At 37.7% G+C, this 27,701-nt stretch overlaps 1 pseudogene; it reads left to right on the forward strand.

Annotated features, from left to right (window-relative positions):
* Window positions 1-2,254: 2,254 nt before the first annotated feature.
* LOC131812105 (S-formylglutathione hydrolase-like) overlaps window positions 2,255-27,701 on the forward strand; it is a 32,053-nt pseudogene continuing 6,606 nt past the window's right edge.

Below are 27,701 nucleotides of genomic sequence, written 5' to 3' on the forward strand. Positions count from 1 at the left end.
GATCTATTTGTCTGGATTTTCTGTACTGTGGGACAAAATTATTCTCCAAGACGACCTCTAACTTATTGATCACATCCATGATCTCAGCACTTCTTCCTGATTCATCCAGCCCCACTGTCTGTCTGAAACCCCACCGGAAAACTCCAATATGGCTATAGTTCAAAGATGTGAAGTTCATACATATGGCTTAAATAATGCTGAGGGAAGAAGCCCTCCACCAGCCTCCCCGGGATGCCGCTGCCATCGGCTGTTCAGACCTTTAATGCTGCTGCCAGAGATATTTTTTACTTTTAAAATTTATGCACCACATGCCTATTAGAATGGCCAGAATCTGTAACATTGGTGAGGATGTGAAGCAGTAGGACCCCACAGCCGTTGCTGGTGGGAATGCAAAATGATTCAGCCATTTTGGAAGACAGTTTGCCGGCATCTTACAAAACTAAGCCTACTCCTGCCATAGGATCCAACAATTGTGCTTCTTGGTATTGACCTAAGGAGTTGAAAACATGTTCACACAAAAACCGGTTCACAGACATTTATAGCAGCTTTATTCGTAGTTGCCAAAACTTAGAAGCAACCAAGCTGTTCTTCAGTGGGTGAGCAGATAAAACACCTGTGGCGCGTCCAGACAACGGACACTTGTCCAGTGCTAAAAAGAAACGAGCTATCGCACCATGAAATGACATGGAGGAATGTTAAATGCATATCACTAAGTGAAAGAAGCCAATCTGGAAAGGCTGCGTGCTCTCTGATTGCAACTGTATGGCATTCTAGAAAAGGCAAAACTATGGAGATAGTAGAAAGATCAGTGGTTTCTGGGGGCAGAAGGAGGGGAGGGAAAGGGACGAGCAGGCAGAGCACAGATGATTTTTAGGGCAGGGAAAATATTCTCTATCATCTAATAATGATGGATACGTGTCATTATGGTTTTTTTTTTTTTTTTTTTTAACACACTAAGGATACGATACCAAGAGTGGACCCTAAGGTAAGGTTTGGACTTTGGGTGGTTATGATGGGTCAGTTTAAGTTCATCCTTGCCAAAAAATGTACTAGCCTGGTCAGTGATGTTGATCATGGAGGAGGTAAGTGCGTGTAGGGGCAGGTAGACTCTCTGGCCTTCTTCTCAATATTGTTGTGAACCTAAAACTGCTTTAAAAAATAAAGGCTTAAAAAAAGAATGTGTAGCTTTGGGTACTACCTAAGTCAGTCCATGTAGCCAGTTAGTCCATGAGGCATTGTTATTGCTCATTGAAAAATAAAAGAATATATGAAAAGAGTCAAGTACAGTGATATTATCCAATTCATGTCTTAGTTAGAGTTTTAATATGTAAAAAATTATGACAGCTACAGATGTTGTTTTATGACCAGGTACAAATCACAAAAACATCTCAGTGAGGAAGGCATTATCCTCTATCGGGAATTTGTTTTGGTTTTGGCTTTTAACTCAGTATTTGAACCTCTTCTTTTATTTGCGTGTTGAAATTTGGTAGGAGGCAGGTCCCAGGTCTGCCTCTATAAGCCAAGAAAAATGAGTACTTGCTCTCGTGAACCCCGATAGCTAGATATGGATGAGCGACCTAAGCTCAGACAATGAGACGCCTTTGCTGGGACTTTGAATTTGGAGCAGATGACACAAAGGAGGTAGCTGGAATTCATTCCGGTGGTGGTGGCATCAAGTGTTCGGTGGCAGTGGTGCCAAGAGTAGCCCGCAGTCGTGGCAGAGCCTCAGCAGTATCCAGTGTCTGGTGATGGTGGTGCCAGCGGCTGTGCCCAGTGTCCAGCAGCGAAGCTGTGTCACCCTGACCAGGCTGTTCCTCTGTTGAGATCTTGGCCGTGGGGCTTGCCACCTGACTGACTGCCTTGGTTCCTGCCTGGCTCTCCAGTGTTCCCAAGTACTCCATAAGCTACCTGGCATCCTTCCAAAACATTTCTTTTCTCCCAAGTTAAGCCTTTCTCTCGAGTTATAGGACATATGCCCATATACATACACACACACACACGCTTTCTTGCAGGAGATACATATACATCTAAAATAGGAGTAAGTGAGTAAATTTATAAATTTTAAATACATATATATTCCATGGAAAACACCTTTGATATGACACAAAACTGGGAAGTCCTATAAGGATGAGTCCATTTGGCCGCATAATGTTTAAATATCTGCCTGGGAAAACAGAATACCATTTTTATAGGCCATGCCTCCATTTTGGCTTCCTAGCACTCTTGTTGAGCTAGACTCTATCTGGAAACCAACATGCCTCCAGATACTTGGACCCAGTTCCAAGCACCTATCTGTGCTTGTATCTGTGGGAATGTTGGAGCATATGTGCTTTTTCTTACTGGTGAGTTCTAGGAAAACAAGTACTTCAGAGTAGTGACTGGCTATCAACAGGCTATTACTGGCTACATACAAGTTGCATATAAATTCAGAACTTTTTCCACTTGACATGGCTCTAAGTTGACTTGTAACACATGATTCTCAGTGTTCAAGTGCCCTCAGGGATAAGATAGCATGAGAAAAGCACTACCTCAATACAGCTGTGGTGGTCTCCACTGTTCACTTCCCGATCATCCCAGCATTGTATGAAAGAGGCATGTAATTATGGAGAGTGGTGGGAAGACAGCTTAGGGAAGGTACTATAGTTTCAGAGTTGGTGAAATTCCAACTTTTTCCCAAGGTTCTCAAGACCTAGAGTCTAGATTTCTACTGACCGAAGAGTCTGTCTGAATTTAAATGAATCCAAGATCCTAGTACTTGGGGGAATTGGTCCTTAGTCCCTGTAACATCTGTATGTCCAATGCTAAACTCATCACCTCCCATAAAATCTGGGAATTCCTTTATCTTTTGTTTCAGGGAATATCACCATCTTCTGCTCAGCTTCTTAAGCCTTTAAGCTGTGAGTCATCGTTAACACCCTTCTTTTTCCTTAACCCTGTAGTTATCTGAGTCCCATCAAGTTTACATTGTTTCTGAATTGTCCGTTCCTCATCTGCTCCCACAGCTCACTTTTTGCTCTCACTCATTTACCGTCTGTTTACTATGGCAGCAGGGAGTGGGTCTTCCTGCCAATCAGATCTCTCCACTAATGTGAGAGAGCTCCTTCTATAAATAAATTTGGCTACGTCATTCTCCTGCTTGGGATGTTTTATGACTTCCTGCTGCTTTGGGGGGTAACCTCCAAGCTCCCTCGTGTGGCAATCCTCGAGTGCCCTCTCCTTCCTCATCCTGCCTTCCTCACGCTCTTTGTCTGAGGAGTCACTCTAGTCCCCTGAAATCACCGCCACGTTCTTTCTGATCTCCCTGCTTCTTCGCATGGTTTCCTGTCTCCTGGATTGTTACTCCCCTGTTTACTCTGAGCCAGTCCTGGCTTGTCCTTCCAAGATTCCTCCTGGTTCTTGCTTCCCTGAAAAGTTTCTCTGATGGCCTGGTCCAAGTTGGATGTCCGTGCTGTCATCAGGGAGCTCACACTCTGTGCTCCCCTTTTTCTTAATGCACAGCATGCTGTTATGGTAGAATTCTTAACCTGCTCTTGCCTCTGAGTCTCCACAAGAAGGTGAACCTGTTGAAGGCTGATTTTTGTGTCCTTTATGTCTGTGATTACTGTGCCTAGCAGAGTACTCAACGTTGTAGCCCTTGGTACCTATTTTATGATGAGGGAGGGAATAATAATAACCACATCCTCCTTTCTCCCCAAGAATTTAGGCCTTGCTAGTGGATTCTCTTGATAGGGAAGGAAGCATTAAAGAGATTTCCTTGGCTTATTCTCTTAGGGCTCCCCCTAGCCCCCTTTCCTTTTGGTAGTATATGGAGTAGTACGTCAGGCAGAACCACATTTTGCAGCTTGGGGAAATGATTGTTTGGAGGTGCACTGAATGCTGGAGGGATGGCAGAGCTGGAGTTGTGGAGAGCTGCTTTGTGAAGACTATGTTTCGGTAGAGAAGAAAGGTTATCTGTGTTACTTACCCGGCTAAATTAGAGGGGGAAGGGTGAGCAGGAATTCAGAATATACAGAATACAGAAATAGAGTGTCTTTGATTGGATTGGATTTGGCTCCTCCGTAGCCCTTCTCATTTGGGAACCTGAAGGTGGTAAGCAAATGTCCTTCCTTGGTTCCCCTTATGATAAAACTGGCACCTGAATGCCCTGCAACTTCCCCTTCTGTCGCCTCCTCTTTTCCGCTTCCCTTCATCACAAACATCATCTGGAGTTTCCCGAGGTATTGTGAGGAGACACAAAAGACTGAAAACCATTGTGTAAGCTCCTACCAGGATGACAGAGCCATCCTTCTTTCTCACTGCCTGTCTCCTCTCCGCTTCTTCATTATAATTGGAGTGTTCCAGACTCCTACCACAGATTCCTCAAATATGTTAGACTTGCTTTTAGGTAGGGCACCGGGAGATCCCCTCCAAAGGAAACATCCTGTCTTAGGAGCTTCATTTCTCGGTTTAGTCCCAGCACTGTTTATATATTCCGACCCGGGCTGGGAGATGCACAATTCAGTTCAGTTCAGCAGGTCATGGCTAGGCGCTAGGCCAGGCCATGGAGTCCAAAGGAAACATCGGCAACTGCTTCCAGTAGGCCATGTGGTGGTGTAAGGAGAGAAGCTCTTGGCAAGGTTCAGAGAACAGCAGAAGGGTCAGAGCAGCCCTCAGGGAGCCTGCCCTGGCATTGGGGCAGGCAGCCTCCAAGATGGCCGCCAGCAGCAGAATCCTTTTTCTTTTGAGTGTGGTCTGGAGTTCACGACTCACTTCTGATGACCAGAACACAGCAGAGGCGATGATGGGTCATTTCTGAGATGAGGTTCTAAAAAGATTGCTGCCTCTATCAGGGCTTTTAGAACAACAGGACTTGGCAAAGCAGAAGGGGGAACAGAAGTGTTGTTGAGGATTTTGGAGAATACCTGGGTGCATGTGGTGCCCTGTCATAAGATGCTAAAGATCGGATTAAAAACCAGTTTAGGGAGGGCAGTGTTCTTAATCGTGATTTCCGATTTGGATGTTGGGAAGTCACGTGACCTCCAAATAAAAATGCCTGCTAGGTAGGACAGACTTAGGTGAGCAGCTCAGAATACCAGTGCGGGAGCTTTCAGCACATGGATGTTCTTTAATCATGAGCCAGCACGGAAGGTCACAGGCAAGTTCAGATGGAGCAAAAGCGAGGGCCCGGGATTGAGCTCCTAGTCATGTCGGCTTTAAGAGACTGTATTGAGGAAGAAGAGCAAGTTAATCAGGCAGAAGAGAGTGAGAAACAACTGTTAGAGAAGCTGGAGGAGGTCTGGGCCTGTACATGGTTGGGGGAAAGAGACGGATGTTCCTTAAGAAGATTGGAAGGGGAGGTGAACCATGAGAGACTACGGACTCTGAAAAACACTCTGAGGGTTTTGAAGGGGCGGGGGGGGGGGTTGGGGAACCAGGTGGTGGGCATTAGAGAGGGCACGGGTTGCATGGAGCACTGGGTGTGGTGCAAAAACAATGAATACTGCTATGCTGAAAATAAATTAAAAAAAAAAAAAAGACGGAAGCGCTCCACTTGTCGGAGGCCGCTGAGAGGACAAGGGAGTTCAGGGATGGGAGCGCTGTCTGATCTGGCCATAGGCTGGTTGCTGGGTACCTGGGCAGGAGGAATTTATTTCAAATTGCAGAGTGAAAGTCTAAGACTGCAGACGATATTTTGTCTTAGGACATCTATGCATGTATGAAATTTCAGTTCAACTTAATTTGATTCATGGAATCCTCATTTTGGAAATCTGAAGCAGAATGTATTTGGACTGTTAACACCACATTTAAAGTAGCTTTGCAAATTGCTTCCCAAAACTAGCCCCCTTTTTGGCCATGTGATTAAACGATCAGAAAATGAATGCAGTCAAGTTGTCCTTCACCTATCCTAGCGATAATTGCTGGTCACACACACAGATTATGACGGTGTTTCTTTATATTCTTGAATTCAGCCATCTTGAATGGATTCAGATGCTAGATGCATCTTCTCCCATCTTCTGTAAAAATGCAGTACTCTTGAATTGACTCTGCTAGGTAAATAAAGGCTCAGAAAGTGTGTACTAATGTCAACACTGCGTGGAAAGGAATTTTCCAGTTTTGAAAACTATACTACCTCAGGGAAAGAAAAGCCTTCATTTAGCCCCTCAGCCACTCAGCAGCTCAGTGGCACAAAATAACGCTAGGAAAATTACACTGCACACTGAGTAAGTATGACGTGGTCAATTTATTCATAGTCTATTTTTGCAGTGATCTCTCTGAGCTATGCCAGGATTAATAAATGTGGTTTATGCATAACCATGATGCTCTCAGGAGACTTAATTTAATAAAAATATAAACCCACAGATAAGTCTTATTTTTGTAATGTTCTGGTAATTACAGGATTAGGGTAGGCAAACCAACAGGGCTTCTGGCTCTTTCTCAAAGCCTGGCTGTGTGGCCTCTGGACCAGACTTAGGGGTTGCTTTAGGTTAGCCCAGGGCAAGGGGCTGGACTGAACTGTGCTTACGAGGGACAGTCCTAGAGATTTTGAGCTGTGAGTTACATACGCCTTTCTGCAGGATTACAATGTGTACTCAAGAAGACATCTTCTATCTTCCTGAGCAAAATTAGATTTTTGAGATTTTCTTGGGCATTTACGATAGTATAATAAGACAGTTTTGATTGTGTCTCTCTGGATTAGGAAATATTTGGGAACTGCAATAAACTGATGTGATTTTTAGGCACTCTCTGTTCTCTGACAGTTTCTTCTGAGAAATCTTTTTCTGATTACTTCAGCCATTCACTTTTAAAAAGTAATAGGAAAACAGTCGTAAAATGCTGAGAATAAAAACAACAGCCAAGCACTTTAGGGTCAAGCCCAGACTTAGAAAACAAACATCATTGTCATGTTTGTGCATTTATATCCCAATTTATTTCATATTAAATATATAGAAAATATATGTTAAATAAAATTTGAAGCACACAACACATTGTTTCTTGTACATTTCTACCATCATTGATTATTACAACTTTAATTGTTAATGTACCGATACACTATTGTCTGTGTAAACATTCACCTGTTTTAGCTATTTCCAACTTTTACCTATTAGGAATACAATGTCAGCATCTCATTCATTCTATTTCACATGATGCTCTAATTGTGGATTATTATATCTAATTCAGATCATTATAGAAATGGAATTACTGAGTCAATGTGTGTGAGTACTTAGGGGGCCCTGGGTGTGTATTTTCAAATTTCCTTCCAGATATTTTCCTCTATGTGCAGTCTGTCATGGCTTTCTCATTTCTGAGCTCTTCATGATTATTTGATGGTTAAAAAAGATATCTTGTGTTATTTTATTGTTAGTGTGAAGTGTAACCTTATGCGCTATCTGTTGTCATTAATACTTCTTCTCTTGTAAATTATATGAATTTGTTTCTAGTTTATTTTTTCTGTAGGATGTTTGTCTGTTTCTTATTTAATTTACAAAATATTTATGCATTAAGAACTTTAACTGTTAAACACACTGCTAAATTTTCCCTCATTTGTTCAGTTTGCTTTTTTATGACTAAAAAACAAGATTTTAATTTTTATAAATCCTAATCTATCAGATTTTTCTTATAACTTCTTTCCCACTTCCATTTTTTAAAAATTATTTTTATTAACATATAATGTATTATTTGCCCCAGGGGTACAAGTCTGTGAATCACTAGGCTTACACATTTCACAGCACTCACCATGGCACATACACTCCCCAATGTCCATAACCCACCACCCTCTCCCAACCCTCCACCCCCCAGCAACCCTGAGTTTGTTTTGTGAGATTAAGAGTCTCTTATAGTTTGTCTCCTTCCCGATCCCATCTTGTTTCATTTTTTCCTTCCCTACCCCCAAACCCCCTGCTCTGCCTCTCAACTTACTCATATCAGAGAAATCATATGATAATTGTCTTTCTCTGATGGACTTATTTCACTCAGCATAATACCCTCTAGTTCCATCCACGTCATTGCAAATCCACCTCTGTTTTATGGTCATAAAAGCTCTCTGGATCCCAAGAAAAGATTACATCTATGTTCTCTTCCTAGACTGTCTAGGAGTTGATTATTTTTATAATGAATTTTTTTAGTCAGAATTATTATATAATAGAAAGTAGAAATATGGCATTCTTTCCTAAAGCATCAATTGTTCTACCACTATTTCTTGAATAATCTTTTATTCATCCCATTTATCTGAAATTCTATCTTTTTAGAATATTCTGTCCTCCAGGACAATACTAAGGTAGGCCAGGGAAAGGGAAAAGGAATTACTCTGAGCGACAACTAAGATGACTGCGTAGAGTGGAATATTAAAACATATTCTGGAGTCATGTTGGAGCAGACTGTCATGCCATGATTAACTACTGATTTCTCCCATGACACACAAATGGGAGGGTAATATCAAATATTCTGTATATTTGTACATTGTGTTGCATTAATATATGTTTCTTCTTGACCTGGTTATACACTGTAGCTTAATACATCAAATTATATAGCCCCAATATACATAAAGGAAATATGTATAGAATTGCTAGGAGATTTTGGCAAATCTATAGCCGCTGGAGAGGATTTTAACATATTGATAGTCCAATTGGAAAGTGGTAGGTTTTCCCCCAGCCTTATTGAGTTTTATTTGACAAATTTTTAAGATATTTTGATGATTCGATTTATATATATATAAATATATATTAATTCATATTCATACAAATGTATATGAATTGAATCATATATATATAAAAATTTATATTTATATATTATATAATATATATTTATATATAAATATATATATTGAATCATCAAAATATCTTAAAATAATTATATATTTATATATAAATATATATATAGTGAAATGATTCCAACAATCAAGCTAAATAGTACATTCATCAGCTCACATAGTTACTTTTTTTGGTGAAAATGTATAAGATCAGTGGTCTTAGTAAATCTAAGGTATAGTATACAGTGTTATTAAGTGCAGTCACTGTGGTGTATATTAGGTCTTCAGAACTTATTCATCATATAACTGGAAGTTTGTATCCTTTTACCAACCTCTCCTCATTTCCACCACCTTACAGTTTCCCAGACAAACACTGGTCTATTCTTAGTTTCTTTGAGTGTGACTTTTTTTTTTTTTAGATCCTGCATAGAAGTTATACTGTACCATAATGTGTGGCTTATCTCGTTTTGCGTAATGTCTTCCAGGTTCATCCGTGTTGTCACGAATGGATTTCCTTTTTTTTTTTCTTAAGACTGAATACTGTTCCACTGTATGTATATGCCACATTTTCTTTACCCACCCATCCATTAATGGATACTTAGGTGGTTTCTTTATCTTGGGTATTATGAGTAGTGCTGCCGTGGATATGGGAGTTCAGATGTCTATTTCATAATGATTTTGTTTTCTTTGAATAAATACCAAAAGGTGGAATTGCTGGCTTCTAAGTTCTGTTTCTAATTTCTTGAGGAACTTCCATACTGTTTTTCATAATGGTTCTATCAGTTCATGTTTCCACCAAAAGCATTCAAGCTTTTCCTTTTCTCCACATCTTTCCCAACACTTGTCATCTCTTGGATTTTTTATGCTAACCATTCTAATAGGTGTGAGGTGGTGTTTGGTTGTGCTTTTGATTTGCATTTCCCTGATGATTAGTGATATTGAGTACCTTTTAATGTACCTGCTGGCCATTTGTATGTCTTCTTCGGAAAAATGATATTCAGCCCCTAGCCCATTTTTTAATTGGATTGTTTGTTTTTGCTATTGAGTTGTATGAGTTCCTCATATACTTTGGATATCAGTCCCTAATCAGATATATGATTTGTGGTTATTTTCTCCTATCCCATAGATTGCTTTTTCATTTTGTTGATGGTTTCCTTCGCTGTGCAGAAGCTTTTTAATTTAATATAGTCCCACTTTTTTATTTTTCCTTTTGCTGTCTTTGCTTTTTGGTGTCATATACAAACAATTATTGCCAAGACTGATGTCAAAGAGCTGTTCTGCTGTGTTCTCTTTTAGGAGTTTTATAATTTCAGGTCTTATGTTTAAGTCTTAAATCCATTTCGAGTTGATTTTTGTGTATGGTATAAGATAGGGGTCCAATTTCATTCTTTTGCATATGGATATCCTGTTTTCCCAACAACATTTATTAAAGTGCTATCTTTTCTCTGTTGTGTATTCATAGTGCCTTTATGGAAAATTAGTTGAACTAATATGCATGGATTTATTTCTGAGTTCCCTATTCTGTTCCATTGATCTCTGTTTGGCACATATTAGGCACTCAATAAAAACATGTTCAACAAATGAACCAGGGGCTAAGATTCTAACAACTATGCCAGTTTTGCCTGACAACGTTATAATATGTGATTGTTAAATATGGTGCTTTGCCCCATGATATTTTTAAGTAAAGCCTTTAAAACCAAATAAGACAAATACAACGATGATTACCTCTCGTTACAGAATTATGAATATTTATTTTGTCCTTTTCTACTTTCTAAATGCTATAATGAATATTGTTATCCACAATGCATTGTTACGAGTATAACCCTCCCAAGAACTTGGAAAAAAAGAGTAAAATACACCTGCCATTAGAGTTAAGTTCTGAGGTTCATGCATAATGGGTCAGTACACAGACACAAAACAGCATGAAAGAAGATAAAGTGGCTTCCAGACTGTAAGGGCTTGGGTAAAACCTGTTTGAATACATTCTGTCCTTAATGGAAGTCATCAGAAAGATAGTTGCTAAACCATGGAAACATGAATACATATCTTCAAAGGTTCATATGCATTCTATCCATCCCAATAACATCCCAAGGAAACTGAGTTTTAGCAATCAAGTTTCAATTTCTCTTAGAATTATCCTTTGTAAGACAATATTAAGAGCTAACTCTGCTTGAGGGCTCACTCTGTGCCAGTTACTGTTCCAGGTGCTTTATATTTATTAATTTATTTAATCCTCACTAGAATGCTGGGAGGCAGGCCCTTTCACTTTTCCCATTTTATAAAGAATCCTGTTTGGTAACTTGCTTACACTCACGTAGTTACTAAAGAGGCAGAGGCAGGATTTCTGAATCTAGCACCTGTGCCCTTCGCCATTACCCTGCGTACTTTCTGGGTGAGCTTTTCTCATTTGTTCATGTAACAAGTGTGTCTTGAATGCTTGCAGATAGATGTGCCAGGCACTTGGCCAGCACCGAGAAGCCAGCAGGACTCCTAATACACGTGGTTCCTGCTCTCTTAGAGCTTATAGTCTAGAGGCAGACGGACCTTAGATAAGAATCTAAGCATTGAGGGAAGTGCTATAAAGAGAAATTATGGAGTGCTCTGGAGTGTCCGGTGGGGACCCTTTCTTAGACAAGAAGACCAAAAAAGGCGTCTCTAAGAAAGTGATAATTGAGCTGAGATTAGATGGATTAGTAGAAGTTAGTGAAGAATGGGGAGAGAATGTACCAGGCTTCGGGACGAGTTTGGCAGAGTGTTTCTAATCCCTTCAACAGGACCTCAGAGGGAGATGGACACATCGAGCTCTCAGTGCCATTAAAAATAGATTTCTCTGTGTCCCCTTGTCCTGACTTTATGTTCATTAAACAATCTTATTATACTTTGGCTTCACACATGCTTTCATAATAACAAGATAATGCAATGATTGTGCAGAGTTGTAGTATTTTTGTTATTAGGAGAGTCCCTTCTCCTCCCAAATTAATAAAGCCACATTTATATCAATCTCCAGTACATTATCTTCTTCCCGAATTTATCAACCTCAGGCTCTAGGCTTTCACAGCAGAACACCAGATCCTCCGATGGAATGACCTGGAGTCCAGCTTGAGTTCCCCAGCAACTCCAACCTGCCTTTCCTTTGACAACCTGCTAATATCCAGTCTTTCTTGTCCGTGAAGTTTCATTTATATGCCTACTCAGTAAAAGTAGAGAGAGATGAATGGTAAGGGAAAAAATAAAAAAAGACTAGATTTAGCAAGAACATTCCGTGATTGTTCTGATTAGTTTTACTAAAAAGAAAGTCCATCTGGGAAAGCATCTGTATGAAATCATGTTTGAATATTGAGGGAGTAAAACAGACACCATCTTGTCTTAGCAGTCATGTGCTGAGTGAGTAATGCTGGTATTCTTTTATGAGATTGTTGCAGTATAAGACTGTAGTAAACGGTACTAGTAAGTGTTTCCCCACTACAAGCATGGAAACGAGACTTACTCATAATATTTATTTCTTCTCCAGAGTGCCTTTGCAGACCTGAAACATCTGAACTAACAAAAGGCCTCCAACTTATAATATAACACAGCTGCTCTGAGGATTGCGTGCGTGCATATGTGTGTGTGCAGTGGGAGGGGATTTCCTTGTATTTATTCATTTATGTGCCCTCTGGAGAAGGGGCAAGTTTAGTCCAACTGGAATTCTAAGTGTCTTTTACTGGGCATTTGTTAGATGTAAAAAGTTGGCTCATGTCTAAAGGATCCTCCAGGCAGTGTGCAGCTGAGAGCCATAAAACTCAAGACTGTATATCGTTTGGGAGCCGTGGCACTAATGGGTGGCATTTTCACAGTGAACAATTCATTTTTCTACCAGTGCAGAATAGTGCAGGTATTATAAAGAACTGGGGTTGTATAGAAGCTACTATCAAAAGCTATGTTTTATAATTATTTGCTATTAATAACTATTTACAATCACTAAATTAACCCTTAACACATGCACTGTGATTTTAACAGAACATAAACAAAAATGGTTATCAGTTCCAAAAATCCAGCTCTTTCTTTATTCTTCCCATTTGTCCTTTTATATTGGCCGAACAAAGGATGAGTGATCTTTATGTTACCAATGTAGAAACTCTCTAGAGGTTCTAAGGAAACCTTTCTTCCTGACTCTTCTCTTTTCCAAACCTGTTCATTCTTTTAACCAACTGAATTTGACCCTGGGAATAAAGGGACGAGCCCTGTCTATCAGGGAGCTCACAGTCTGGCTGTGGAGGTGGGTGAATACATCAAAAATTAAAATAGCATGGATAAGTGCAAGAGAGGCCTGTTTAGAGCACTCTGGGGGCACTCTAGGCACTTATGGGGGGATCCAGCAATGGGGAGGGCAGTCTGAGGTGACAACCCCCCTCCCAGAAGGTAGCGTTTGAGCTGAGCAGTTGTTAGCTAGGCAGGAATTAACCTCTCCAAGAGGTGGGGATATGAGAGAAATGTGCTATTTCCCTTCTTGCCTAATTCATTTTTGCCTCCTACCTTTCTGTCAATGGTGAAAGAGAGAAAGAGACAAGAATTCAAAGGAGGAGGTTAAAAAAAAAATACATAAAAAAAGAAGATTGCAGGTCACATTGCCATCTGTGGGACAAGTTGGCTACTTGACAACAGATGTCTAGCATTTCCCTTCCCAGTAACTAGTGGAATCAACCAAGAAATGGAGAAACAATTGCATTCATATAAGAAACTAGCAAAGGTGCCGTCCAAATGCTAGAATTTCTGTCATTAAAGGGCACATGAGACCTGTTTAAAGAAGATTAATCAGGATTGACTTGAAAATCATTTGCCTTAGAGATTAGAGCCTTCTGAACATCAAGAAGGCATTGCCCTAGAAATTAGAGCTTTGCAAAAATTAAGAATTATAAACATATGTTAATTTATATGGTCCAAGGCTTGAGTTGGAAATGGACCATCAGATCCTAGGAAAACCCTCCTCCTAGAAGGCCTTTGGCAGTGGCTGCTTAGAGACTTTGATGGTGTCATTGTTAGAGGGGAGTCCAACAGGGTTCAAGAGTAACCATCCTGAGAGTTCTGAACCAAGAAAGGCTTTGTCAAGTCACTGGCTGCTAACAATGGCAACATTGGAAAACTTTTGCCAAGACTCAGGCCACTAACTGTTCAGAGTGCTAAATTAGGAGCAGGCAGAAGTGAGGAATAGTTTTTGGTAAGTGACACGACTTATGCATGGATTTCCATAGCTGAGGCCGCACCAGGAGTGAGATCCAGACATACAGGATGAGGTATTTGATATGTAACTTTGGAGAGACACAGATGATAAACCCCAGAATTGAGATTTACCTGCCAGGACTGCCCGCTACCTCAGATCCCTCTGCATTCTTAGTTGATCCCAAACTCCATTTAGGCTACTGTATCAAGGAGCTGGAGCTCAGCCTTACTTGGGGGAAATTCAAGAGGGTCCATCCAAGCACCCAGTTTCTTGGAGGTATACCAGATGCTTATCAAAAGAATAAATAAACAGAAGATATTTCTCTCACCAAAAGTAGAAAAAACAAAACAAAACCAAAACCAGACCTTAAGAAATATCCTTTTCAAAACAAAGTATTGCAGAAAGAGAAAGAGGTTTTTATTATAAATAACAATTTTATTATGTAAGTAACAAATATTCACAATGTTTAAATTTTAGGTATAGAACTACATTGTTGATATATTTATGTGTGTATGTGGGAGGTGCTATTTTTTCTTTTTTCTTTCTTCCTTTTTTTTTTTTCTCTGCTCCCCAACATGTAGACTTTCTCCCTTCCTACTCTTCAGGACTTACTAAGGAGTCAAGGCACTCCTTACATTAAAGAAGTCCAAGCTTTCAGCTTCTTGACCCTTGCCCCCAGAGCAGATGGGCACACGCACAGGACCAGCCAATCAGATGCTCTAAACCAGGAACTTGAGTCTTGAGTGAGTCAGATAGGAGCCAATGGTAATTTAGAATGTTGTTCACCGGCAGGGGACATGGAGGCAGCAGAGTCCAGCCATAAGTGCTTGCCAAGATGTCTGCAGAGCCCAGTGACTCCTCGGCCCTTGCTTTGACATAGTGCCTCCCGCCTAGCTTTTTTCGATTTTTATCTCCTTTTCACGGTTGGTTCACCAGCCTTCCTGTTGATTCTGTGAGCTTCATGATACTCTTCCTGTAATTCCTTTTCCCCCTAAATTAGGCAGAGGTGGTAGTCATTGGTGGTATTCATCTAATACAACAGATCAGGATTTTTTTTTTTTAAGTCTTGCCTGATAAAGAGATAATTTTGCATGCTCTTGTGGGCATTTAGAGTTTTCACAGATATAAAATGTGAAGACTTATTGTCATAACCCATGAAGGTTTAGTGCTGGGATTCCCCCCAAGGTTGTGTCCTACTGGGTGGTGTTCAGCCACACTGCTTTGTTCATGCCTGTTCCGATTGATGTCTGGCTACCCCAAAACAGATAACCTAGATCACAGGTCATCTGTTTTCCCAACATACTCCTTAGTATCAACCACATTCTGCATTCTTAGTTGATGCTATATTCCTCTTACCTGATCAAAACCCCTAGTTTTGTTTTGTTTTTGTTTTTGTTTTTTATTATCATGACTTAAATGGTAGGCCCTCTGGTATACCTTACAGCTCAATCAGGTTAAAAATGTGACCAAATTAATGGTTAGGGACAAGCAGGTCCAAATTCTCTTTTTGAATATCAGCCAATCATACCTCTCCCACATGGGTGTCATAAAAGCTTTAGCAAGACCTTCTTATGGCTCAGAGATATGCCTGATTTATGATTTCTTGATAGCACTTAACATTTTACTTGGATTTAGAGATAACTCTAGACACATCAATCAAGCAAGCTGTTTGCAAATCTTTCTTCTCAGCTGTTACTGGTGCCAGATTGTCTAACAAATAGAGGCACAAACAGATGTAATTTGTGACTGGTGGTGACCATTCTCTGTCATGCAACAGGCCAGCTGGTAGCACAATCCACAATACAGTCCCCGGCCTAGCTCACAGACGCCTTTTACACATGGACAGTGCTTAATATCATACTTATAAAATAATAAAAGCTATTGTAAGAAATGGGTTTAAACATTTGCTTACAAACTTGATAGCTGCAAAATAGTATTTTAGGTTATGTTGTAGATTATAACATGTATTCACATAATCAGATATGCAAAGTAGAATTTTCCTTACATGATTAAAAAATAGGTATATATTGCATGTCAACTATACTTCAATAAAAAATGTAGTTGTGGTAATTGAAAAATAGAACTTTAGCAAAAGAATCAACAGGGTATGTAATTGATAGAGACATGATAGTACTAATATGTGGGTGAAGACATGCATATATATACATATATATTCACATTTGCATAAATACATATGTATACATACACACATAATGAGGTGGTATATGATAAAATTATAGCAATTTTGTGAAAAAAAGGAAATTTATTTATTTATATTTTTTTAGAGAGAGAGAGAGAGTACGCATACATGCATGAGCAGGGGGGAGGGGCAGAGGCAAAGGGAGAAGCAGACTCCCTCCTGAGCAGGGAGTCCCACATACGTCTTGGTCCTAGCCAGGATGCTGGGATCATGATGAGCTAAAGGCAGCGGCTGAACTGCTGGAGACACCCACGCACCCAAAAAGGAAAATTTAAAAAGTTGTGCCAGGGTGTTTTCTTAATTATTTAGGAAAGAAATCTTCACTTCTCATCCTGTACAAAGGCTAATTTTACATGAATTTAAATAACAAAAAGCCAAACTGTGTATTAGTTGGATGAAAATATAGATAAATTCTGAATGATCTTAGCATAGGAAAAGATTTTCTAAGGACAAAAGCAATCAATCTAAGGAATAAAAAAAAAAAAAGCAGCAATAAATTTGACTTCACAAAAATTAAAATATTTTGTATTATAAAAAGCATATCGAGAAGAAAACACCAAATTATTGAAATGCAAATTGTCCAGTAAATATTACCTCTCTACTCTGCCCAACTCTTGCACCTATTGAAGAATAAAAGAGGTCATCAGTCAAAAGGGGCCCAAATACCATCTTTTTGTTATTATTAAGCTGGTGTTGGAGAATGTTGCCAGACAGTGATTGGCAGTGTACTAGTATAAAGTCCCTGTATTAGGCAAGTATACCCACTCACTCGCAGACAACCTTCCATCAACCTAGACCTTTACATAAAGGGCCTGCCCCGCCCCCCCCCCCCCCCCATCAAACTTACAACATAAAGGAGCAGAACAGAACTCGTTCCTTTTGTCTCACTGAGGAGGAAGTTTCCTCCAAAACTCATCAGCGGGATCATGTGTGAGGCGAACATGATAACTACTACACTACGGAAACCATCAACGGGATCATGATGCTTCTTTTCCTTCAGAAGAGTGATAACAAGGTCAGAAAATAGCTAGGAACCGTATGCAAATAGAGTTCACACATAGACATCAGGAATGAGGTAGAACCATTCTCTCCCTGAAAGAAATCAAGGGTAAATGTTTGTCAGTGACATTGCAACTGATTACTAAATATAGTGCATAAAAAGAGCTTATGTCAACTATATAAAATAAGAAGAAAGTTCCCACAGGTGATTCAACAAAAGACAGTAAAAATTCGGGGCGCTTGGGTGGCTCAGTGCCTTTGGCTCAGGACACGATCCCAGGAATCTGGGATCGAGCTCCATCCATATCGAGCTTCATATGGGGCTCTCTGCTCAGCAGGGAGCCTGCTTCCCCGTCTCTCTCTGCTTGCCTCTCTGCCTACTTGTGATCTCTGTCTGTCAAATAAATAAATAAAATCTTAAAAAAAAAAGACATTAAAAATTCATAGGCTTTTCTCTCTCTGGGATGGTTGTGGAAATAAAACCACAAATTCAGATATTTTTGTCATGTGGGTTTGGATCCTGGCTGCCTTACCTTGGGGGAATAATTTAACCTCTGTTTCCTCATCTCTAAAATAGTATAATAATAATATCTACCTTGTATGGATGTTTTGATAAGGAAATATACCTATCCCGTGTTTGAAGATTTTAAATTATTCCTGAAAACCATCATTAAGTGAATGACCATTATTTTTAAAAATCCATTAATTTCAATGGGAATATTTTATTCCAATTTAGGCAGTTCCCTAAGTACTGAGTACATAAGAAACACATCCTTCTTTATAGCATTTATATTATGGAATTTAGACCTTAATAATTCATAATGTGTGTTATGCGGCAAGGCTACCATTTGAAGGAAACCATTGAAAAAATGTAGAAAACATTTAGCAGTACAATATTTAGGGCTACTGAAAGATCAAACTTTTCAACCACTTTAGAAGTATCTATTGATTGATATATTATTAACGTACTAATTGATACATTAAAAAGTATACTAAGTATAATTTGAGATTAAAGAGATAGAAACAACTGAAATAGGGCAAATAACTTTTTTTTGAACCAAAATGCAAAATCCACACCGAAAATGTTAATTATGAACTTTAATGCATCAAATAATATAATGGTAAAATAAGTAAAGGAAAAAATCCAGTAGATTACAGAAAATTTTAGCATCTGTTTTTCATGAGAAACCAAGTGGTCAAAAGATAAATGATAGTATGTAGAGGATTTGAGAAATATAACAGGATTGTAAATTTTGAATTCTATAGCATGCAAGCATAGACTAACTCTTTTTGTAGCCCCTGAGGACATTTATTAAAATTAATCCTAAAATAACACCCAAAGAATTATTCAATAAACTTTAAAAATGAGATATATATTATTTCTAGAGTAAAAGAATGTTCTTCTACATTATTCTTGGGTTAATGGCACTGGGATATTTAGGATGATCTTTTTAAAAAATATTTTGTTTGTTTGTTTGTTTGTTTGTTTATTTATTAGAGAGAGCAGGACAGTGAGCAAGGGAATACAAACACGGGGAGTGGGAGAGGGAGAAGCAGGCTTCCCACAGAGCAGGGAGCCCGATTTGGGGCTCGATATGGGGCTCAATCCCAGGACCCTGGGATCATGACCTGAGCTGAAGGTAGATGCTTAATGACTGAGCTACCCAAGTGCCCTATTTAGGATAAACTTAATGGCAGTCATAACCTTAATATGTCAAGAGTGCTTATAAAATAAGTAGAGAAATCATGAATTATTCTGTTTTTCAAAAAGAGTAAAAGACATAAATTCGATGAAATTCACAAAAAACAAGTAGGTCATAAGCCTATAAAATGTTTGAAAATATTTAATCAAAGACAGAACTTTTTAAAAGCTATGCTTTGTGGGGCACCTGGGTGGCTCAGTGGGTTAAGCCTCTGCCTTCTGCTCAGGTCATGATCTCAAGGTTCTGGGATCGAGCCCCACATCGGGCTCTCTGCTCAGTGGGGAGCCTGCTTCCTCCTCTCTCTCTGCCTGCCTGTCTGCCTACTTGTGATCTCTATCTGTCAAATAAATAAATAAATAAAATCTTAAAAAAAAAAAGTTATGCTTTGTACTTATTTTGAAGCAAATGATATTTTAACATACAGTGTATATAAACCAAAGGGAGAAAAGAGTGTAAATTAGTATTTCCTTTCTTGGGACCAATTTAAAAATAATAAATTAGTATTTCCTTTCTTGGGGCCAATTTAAAAATAATACTTTAAAAATATAGTTATTTTTTTTTTTAAGCTTTTTATTTATTCGAGAGAGAGAGACACAGTGAGAGAGGGAACACAAGCAGAGGGAGTGTGAGAGGGGGAAGCAGGCTTCCTGTTGAGCAAGGAGCCCGATGCGGGGCTCGACCCCAGGACCCCGGGATCACGACCCGAGCCGAAGGCAGAGGCTCAACCCAAAAATATAGTTATTTTTAAAACAGAAGTTCTCCTTCTAGGAATTTGTCCTGTGGAGGCAGTTAAGTTATGTGACCTTGTAAGTAAGGAATTAGGCACTAGGATGTCCATGACAGTGTTATTTATGAGAATAAGAAATTGGAAATAACCCAAATTTCAGATGTGTTATTGGTTAACTAAATCATGATACAGTTACAGCCACAAAAAATTTTGTTGTTGAAATATGACATGGTAATTTGTTTATAATATATGGCTCATTTAAAAAACCTGCTTACTAAACTCTTGTAGGATATATTCCATTTTTATTAAAATATATGAATATAAAACATGGCTATGCACTGAATTGTTCATAGTGACTTTAACTGTATATGGATGATATTAAATTTCTTCCATCTGCTTAACTTTATTTCTCATTATTCTGCAAGACACATATGTGACGAAAAAATAGTGTCTGTTAATAGTTTTAAGAAGTCATGTCTCCAGTTTTAAATGCATCTAGAAATTCATTCTTCAAGTTAGCAGTGCCATCTGCTGATCATGTTGGGAGTGTTCCCTCGAACAACAAAAAATTTGAGAACATAGGAAAGTCAATAATTATCAGAATCAAACATTGTAACATATTTAAGAAAAAAGAGGAATGTATAAGAAGAAATCTTGTGACATTCACTTAGTTTAACTTACGTCTGATACCATTAAAATGGTTTTCAAAATCTGAAATATGGACTCTAATATTCTCTTTTCCCTTTGTTTTACATTTTAGCTCTATCATCTTGAATTTATAGCCTCCCCTTTCATAGAAATTATCCAATTACAGGATTGTAAATTTTGAATTCTATCAAAATCATTCCCCAAAAAGTACAAAACCAAAAAAGGAAAAAAAAAAAAAAAGAACCAAAAGCAAAAAACACAACCAAACCCTAAGTTATAGCTTTCTTGGTACATATACAATAACTACAAAAAAATTTCATTCAAAAAAGAATATGAATATGAATTCTAGCCAAATATAGCTGTTAACAAGCAAATTGTAATGAATTCCAAGGGTCAAGTTGAAGTCATAAATAGGAAAATGAATCAGGTCAGAAGTGCAGGTAAAGATAAACAAGAAACAAATAAGGAAAAATTGTTTAGGACAATGGTAGTGAAAAAGAATGTGTTGATGGACCTCTTTTATATGAAGGAGTATCTGTCACAGAGATAAGTCCAATAGCCTATAGGAAACAAAGAAGAAATATACAGCCTACATTTTCCTAATTTGTCCAAAAGGATTTAATAAAAGATTTGTCAAATATATTCACACTTCTGGATTGTATCTACAGTAATCCCCAACTCTATCCATCCTGTCAAAAAAAAAAAAAAAAAAAAAAAGAGGAGTCCAGATAATATGGGTTTTTACAGCAAACCCATGTTCAACTAATGCTTCATCTTAGCAGTTACACACTATCTTTTCAATAACCATTCTATAACACTATTGAGGCACAAAATCAAAATTGCTATAATTATATTAATCCATCTTTCATGTTGAGAAAACTTCAACAGTATTTGCCCACTTGGGATGTCTATGCAACTGTCCCATGTCCCCTTGATATCTCAGAGACGCTTGGTAGTGATTCTGGTGTTGCAAAAGAAATTGCTCTTTGAGCAGAAGCCTGAACTTCAACATGTCTTTTGCTGAAAAGCATCTCGTGCAGCTTTGTGGGATGTTTTTGCTTTAAAAAACAAAAAACAAAAAACATTATTTTCAAAGTTACTTTTAATCAAGTTGATGACAGTATATTAAAAATATAAATATATTAAATTTTAAATATATTAAAATCCACCACTTAAAATTGGTGGCATCTGGAGAGCCCAAAGCAAAGGCAGTGGTGTAAATTCCAACCTCCCAACATAGCCTCTTTAAAAAAAAAAAATCAGAATAATAAGGACAAATAAAACTATGCAAAACTTTTGTAGTAGAGGTCCAAAGTTTAAATTATGTGTAAAATTAGAAAAATACAAACCAAAGACCAGTGAACTCATACTCCTGACAGAAGTAATTTGAGAGCAATAGCAGCCCATTCAAAACTGCATGAGAGAGAAAGGGAACTGTCAGTGGACCCAAGATAGATCTAAAAATCACTTTGAGGGAAAGAAAATCAACCCTAAGTGTAAAAATACTGAAGAGGGTTAGTGACCTTGTTAAATGGGCTTAAAAATGTACAGAGGACATAAAGAAGCAATTGGAAAAGAGTAAATCTTGAGGGGGAGATAAGGCTTAAAAAGATGAGAGAGACTTGTCTTGGAAAATTCACAGTGAATGGGGAAATTTAAGATCCTGGAAGACAAAAGGAAATAAAAATGTCAAAAAGCACACATTTTTCTTTACTCCCTACAGAAAAACAAGCACCATCTCGAAAGAAATTACACTTTGTTATATTGACAGAAGAAGGTGTTTTTGAATTAAGAATCTCATAAGGGGCACCTGGCCCTTGAGGAACTGTTCCTCAAACAAAAGAAAAGCAAAGCAGAAGGAAACTATAACACAATATTCCAAGTGGAATTAGATATGCTGAAACCAGCATTTGGGAATTAAAGCAAAACAGAACAGAACAGATTGGATCAAAAATCCAAGAGCCAAAAATAGGAAGAAATAAAATGGGAATTGATCAAACTGGAGCAGGGGAATCATATAAAAAATAAAGACTAAATTATGAAGAACCCAAGGAAGAAAAGATATGAGTGAACATTTAATAAAGTGCAATGAATGACAGTAAGAAAACAACAATGGAAATGAAAAATAGAGATTTTTTTTTTAAATGCCAAAGGAAAGGGACTAAGATGGTATTCAATCACAGAAGAACTAGCTTAAGTATAATTGCAGTTTCAGAAGGAGGAAAAATTAAACAATACAACAGAACTAATAGTTAAAAGTATAATCTGATAGACTTTCTGGAAACAAACCAGACCTATATTTACATACGGAAAGGGCCCACCAGATAGAAGGAAAAATTGACCCACCACGATAAATATGGTGATATACCCTATTAAACTTATGAGTCTTAAAGTAGTATAGTTTAAAAATGAGGAAAAAGATTCTAAAGGCCACCAGTTTAAAAAAAATCAAATAAGTTATAAGAACAAGATTATTAAACCAGCGTCAAATTTCTTAGAGAAACATAAATAAAGCAAGGCATCAGTTGGCAGCATTTTCAAACAGCTCCAAGAAAGGAGGTGTGAACCAAGAATTATGTAAAGGCAAGTTGTCTTTCATCTATTAGTGCTAATATGCTAGAGAGCAGGACATTCTATACTCAACAGCCTTTCTTAAGAAATCTACTAGAGCAAGAGCTTCTTCTAACCAAAGATATGACTGCTGAAACTTCAACCAAAAAAAGGCTAATGGCACACATTTAATATATTTGGTTGTAGATCTAAGTAAGACCAAAACAAAAACGTGGACAAGGATGTTAGAAGAATATGTTGTATGCTATATATTAGAAGTTATTCTTTGATGAGTATAAACAATGCAACTAAAATATGAGAGGAGAAGGGACAGCCAAAGAGGAAGGTAGAATAATTTTGTTCTTCTTTTAATATAGGGAATAGGGGAGAGTAAATGGATATCAGAAAAACTAATAAAATACTGAGTAAAAGGTTAAAGAAGAAAGAGAGGACTAAAGGCATTTAAAAGGAGTAAGAAGGATAACACTAGAACTTTCTAAATAGCAAAAGAGATTTTAAAAGGTAAAAGGGTGAAGAAAAGATACAATATATAGAAAAAGAACTCAACAAATGTATATTGTAATTATAAAATGATATGATAGACTTGAGATAACAAACACCAAACTGATAATAAGATCTCAAGGAAGGGACATCTGGGTGGCTCACTTGGTTAAGCGTCTCCTTTCAGCTCAGGTCATGATCCTAGGGTTCTGGGCTCAAGTCCCTCATCAGGCTCCTTGTTCAGCTTGGAGTCTGCTTCTTCCTCTGCTTGTTCCTCACCCTGCTTGTGCACTCTCTCTGACAAATAAATAAATAAAATCTAAAAGAGAAAAAAGATCTCAAGGATATATAAAGCTTTAAACTCTGGTTTAAGTCTCCTTAAGTGCATGTGGCAATTACAAAAATTGACCATAGATCATGTCATGAGGAAAATAGCAGCGAGGATCATAAAGTAGAAATATTCTGCATTATCTATCACAAAGCCAAAAAATAAACATTACAACAGAAGTCCAACTGAAAATTTGAAAGCGTTCCGTTCAACTCTTGTCTAATAGATGGTGAGGGAATACAAACTGAAATTACAGAATTTTTGAAAACTCATGATAATGAAAACACTATGTATCAGAATCTGTTGGATATATTTAAAGTACTGATCAGAAGCAACTTCATAGACTTAAATTTTTATGAATAAAAATGAAAGAATGAAAATAAATGAATCAAATTTCCAGATCAAAATACAAGAGCAGGGGAGACAAACAGAATAATAAAGATAAATAATGCAAACCAAAGAAAGAAATAAGCAAGGAAGTAGTAAAAATAAAATCAGGAATTGTTGAGGTTTAGAAGAGAAAACAGTAGATCTAATTCATAAATAAAATCCCCATTTTGTAGCAAGATAAAATAGACAAAATTCTACTAATTTAATCAAGAAAAAAAGTTTAAAAATACACAATGAGAAATTGAGTAGAAACAAATTGAGGCAGAAAGCATTTAAAAATCACAAGGGACTGCTTTATAGATGTCGATATAAATAAAATTTTAAAGCCTTGAGAAAATAGATAATTCCTTAAGAAAACTGTATTTGATTCCTAGGGCTGCCATAACTAAGGACGACAAATTGGTGTTTTAAAACAAATTCTCATTGTGTTCTTGGTTCACCTTTTTTACAACAAGAATGAAAAGCATATCAGAGTCCAGTCCTTTCCTTTAGTTTTGTGTATAAGTCCTTAAAGAAAAATGTCTTCTTAATTTATTATTTTACACTTGCAAACCAAGCTTGATGTCTTTGCTTTTCAAGTGCAGTGTGTTTCCACTTATGAGTTTCCCCCTTACTCAATAATGCCCACTGGTCAATGAAATTATCTTAATGTTCTAATCTCGATATATTCTGCTAGTAATGGATTGGAACAGATGGAATAGAGATGGTATTATAATCTGTTTGGTTTTATTGCATTACAATATAATTTTTAAAAATATGTAGGAAATTATATGAAATATGTGCTAAAACTTAGAGGCGCAACTGGAGTAGGTTAAAAGCCTCCTGAAGCAATAATGAGAGTTGGGATAGATCTTGATTACAGAGTCAGATAATGACAACTGTGACACAGATAAAGTCACTGTGGGTAGCTTAGAGTATATTCCTTCAGTCATTACGTTTGCGTATACACAACACATAAACACACAATACATGCATGTACCTTCATTTCTAAAAATGGGGAAAGTATTTTTTTTAATAATTATTACTTTGCTCTTATTTTTATTTTATTTTTTTAAAGATTTTATTTATTTATTTGACAGATCACAAGTAGGCAGAGAGGCAGGCAGAGAGAGAGAGAGAGAGAAGAGGAAGCAGGCGCTCTGCTGAGCAGAGAGCCGGATGCGGGACTCAATCCCAGGACCCTAATAGGATCATGACTTGAGCCGAAGGCAGAGGCTTAACCCACTGAGCCACCCAGGCACCCCTGTTTTTATTTTTTAACTGCTACAATGTTGTATAATTTTTAACTTTTATTTGGTATTTTATGGACTTACAACAAGCCAAATGAATATTTTAACGAAACAATATTAATTCCTTAAAAATACAAACAATTTTAATTCTTAATATTATTTACATTTTGTGATTATTGAGTTTGTATCATACATCTCTTATTGGACTTTTAGCTTATTTTTAAAAATGCTTCAGTATTATAAAATAAGGCTTTTGTGAGAGAATTATTATAGATGTTTTTTGTAATATTCCCAGTATTTTAATTGAAAACAAGTCACAAGTAAAGAAAAAGAAACGATAAAGTAAAGAAGTAAAGAAACACAAAATGATACATTTGCTAAATAAACCCAGGAGCTTATGAAAACATCAACGCAATACACAAAATTCTCATAAGGAATAAGGAAAAAATAAGGATAAGGAATAAAGGATAAGGAAAACACAAATACTTGTTTATGAAGGCTAATACCTTATACTTCCATACCACCAAAAAGGAAAAAATTGCTTGAGTAAGAAAGTAAGAGACAAATAAAATAAATAAAATAGGAGTATAATTCAGAAAGACTGCAGATGAGAAAGATAGAAGTAATCAGCTCACATGGAGGTGTGGTGGCGGCCGATGAGCAAGGAATCAAGAGACTCCTTGCTCTACACTAAAAGGAATTCCAGAACAACTACAATAACAGGGGAAAATAAGCATTAAAAAGTCACATAGGGGTGCCTGGGTGGCTCAGTCAGCCAAGTGTCTGACTCTTAACTTTGGCTCAGGTCATGGTCTCAGGGTCCTGGAATTGAGCCCCATGTTGGGCTCTGGCTCAGTGGGGATTCTGCTTGGGATTCTCTCTCTACCTCTGCCACACCCCACTCACACTCTCTTGTTCCGTCTCTCTCTAAAATAAATAATCATTTTAAAAAGTCATGGAGAAGATAACTCATTTGGAGATGATTGTCTAAAATGGCAGGATGAGGCCTGAAGTACAGGATATCTCAGAATAGATCATAGCCAATGTAAAAAAAAAAAAAAAAAAAAGAGGTTCTGGAAAATAGGTTTCCTCCAGCCACTGTAACGACCAAATGAACTCAGGGTATAAATAACTCTCACAGACGAGAGCAATACCAAAATATAGTCCCAGTGTTTGCCAGTGGCAGCACTGATATTTGCTGATGGTATTTGCTGCCGAGTTAACATTTTTCTCTAGTACTACACTTAGATGATCTGTAAGTTTAGAATTCTGGGTAGCTCATTAAGTTGTTCCCATTGATGGGAACTTTCATGTCTAACGGCCCATGACAACACCATCAGCCCTTAACAAGGGGCCAGAGCTATTTCTAATAAAGGAGTTGCAATTATTATTATTACTATCACCACAGTTCCTTTTTTCTTTTAAGGGTTTATTTATGTATTCAAGAGAGAGAAAGAGAGTACGAGCCAGGGGAGAGGCAGAATAGGAGGGAGAGGGACGAGCAGACTCCCTGCTGAGTACGGAGCTGGGGCTTAATCCAAGGACCCTGAGATCATCACCTGAGCCAAAGTCAGACACTTAACTGACTGAGCCCCCTAGATACCCCTCACCACAATTTCTTACTAGAAGTTTGTGGTGACACAAATGAAAAAATCCCTATGAGATGTGAATATAAACATATTGTTTATTGACACCATCTGTTGCGATTGCTTCAGTTTGACTTTTTGCAGGTGGAAGGACACAGATAATGCATTTGGCCTTGACATACCAAGGTTCTATCACAGAGGTTGAATACAAAATTCTGCCCAAAAGGAATACCAAGCCCCCAAATTTGAGCACTCATACTCCTCTCAAATAAGGGTCTGGGAATGGAAGGCGCTTGATTTTAAGCACATGAGCCACTGGAGGGCAGCAGAGACACAATTTTAACACTAAGGTCATTTACCATTCATTGACCAATCAATGGATTTATTCTTTTAACATGTAAGGAGTGACTACTAGGTGCAAGGCATTCACCTTTAATTATCACCAAGGTCATATGTAAACTATTTCATTAATTATTTCTATTGCGAAAGAACATTTAACAGACATTTCTATCTGAATCCCCGCTTTGTCTAGTACAGACTGAAATCTTACAGATTTTTGCATAATACAATTGAGAAGTCATAAAATTGTAGAATTTTAAAGATAGTATGAAACTTACAGAACACCCATATTTACTAATTTCTCTCCTGAACAATGTTACTATCTTTTCTGTTCATTCCTGTCTGTTAAATGTTTGTTGGTTTTCTTTTGACCTTTTGGTCAAACTTTAGGAAAATAGAGAGGAGTGAAAATGGAAATAAAATGCAGCCATAGGTAACTTTCATTAATGTTTGAACTAATTCCTCACAGTGAAATATATGTAGATTTATGTTTATTTAGTTTTCAGATTTGATCTTGGGATCTATAGATATCGCTTAAAATGATGCTGTAAAACGGGGATGCGGTATCCATATCAA

The sequence above is a fragment of the Mustela lutreola genome, chromosome 12 (genome assembly GCF_030435805.1).
Source record: "Mustela lutreola isolate mMusLut2 chromosome 12, mMusLut2.pri, whole genome shotgun sequence".
Taxonomy (NCBI): domain Eukaryota; kingdom Metazoa; phylum Chordata; class Mammalia; order Carnivora; family Mustelidae; genus Mustela; species Mustela lutreola.